We start from the raw sequence: 1,072 nt of genomic DNA, 5'->3' as shown, positions 1-1,072 counted from the left end.
CTGTAGTATCTGTACAGTTAGTACTGTAGTATCTGTAGAGTTAGTACTGTAGTATCTGGTAATGTTCTTTGATCCGAACATCCAGCAGTAACACCGGCTGTTAGCCAACATTTAACCCGGTTACCGGAGAACAGCCGCGGGTCTAACATCGTGTCTTTGCCCGGGCTTTGGATTCAGGTCAGTTGTGTTTACAGCGACCCTTCGGTTCGGTTCGGTTTGGTTCTGTTACCTGTCAGTCAGTGTGTCCTGCAGCAGGCTAACAGCTCCGTGACTCAATCACCCCACAGCTACCGGCTAACTACCGGATAACTACCGGATAACTACCGGATGAGCGGTTACCCACCTCCTGCTGCTTTGAGTGGCCTGCTGATGAGAACTATAACCCGGCTGATAAAGACGAGATGAGCCGCTGTCCGGAGCTGGAGGCTAACAGAAGCTAACAGAAGCTAACAGAAGCTAATAGAGGCTAATTTCCACAACAGTCTGCTGTCAGCTGTCTGTACGGAGCGCTGTGTGGGACAAAACGTCTCTGTGGAGAAAAAGCGAGAGCGAAAAGAGACGATTATGATCTTCATTCTCTGATCATCTGGAAACATCTGGAAAATAAACTCTGCAGATTTTCTTCTAGCTGTTTATGTGAAAGTTAAATCTAACATGAAGGTATCTTCACCCTCTGAGCCTTCACACCACTTTCAGAAGAATTAACTCCTCTCAGGTGTTTTTACCACAGCGGTGCAGAAAAATAAATGTTTCTTTTGTCCACATCTGCAAACAGCTGATTATTTTGTTGTAATATATGACTGTAAAACTCGAGCTGATAATGGAGTCAGAATAAAAACAAGTGTTTGTTCAGGAGCAGAAGTTTGTTTCATCTGGTGACCTTCAGTGCAGACACTCCTGTTTGTTCAGATGTTTGTTTTTATTAGAAACGTCATCTACAAGGATGTGGAGATAAATCAGGGTCATAAGTTTTGTTCAAAAATAAAAAAAAAATTGAAACTGAAAAAAATATTTGAAACTGAAAAGACAAGATGTTTGAAACTTTTCCAGATTGTAATGAATTGTTTTTCAA

General features: G+C 42.2%; 1 protein-coding gene across 2 annotated transcripts in view; it reads right to left on the bottom strand.

Annotated features, from left to right (window-relative positions):
• Positions 1-1,072, bottom strand: part of LOC106511367 (E3 ubiquitin-protein ligase RNF123) — a gene marked incomplete at its 3' end in the record, with an annotated part of 5,092 nt that overhangs the window by 2,786 nt on the left and 1,234 nt on the right. Inside the window, 1 exon segment of one of the 2 annotated variants that reach the window (XM_014000123.1) lies at positions 344-529. 2 annotated transcript variants of the gene reach the window in all.

This window comes from Austrofundulus limnaeus, unplaced genomic scaffold, assembly GCF_001266775.1.
Source record: "Austrofundulus limnaeus strain Quisiro unplaced genomic scaffold, Austrofundulus_limnaeus-1.0 Scaffold2720, whole genome shotgun sequence".
NCBI classification, from domain to species: Eukaryota; Metazoa; Chordata; class Actinopteri; order Cyprinodontiformes; family Rivulidae; genus Austrofundulus; species Austrofundulus limnaeus.
This window is presented reverse-complemented; position numbering and strand designations above follow the sequence as displayed.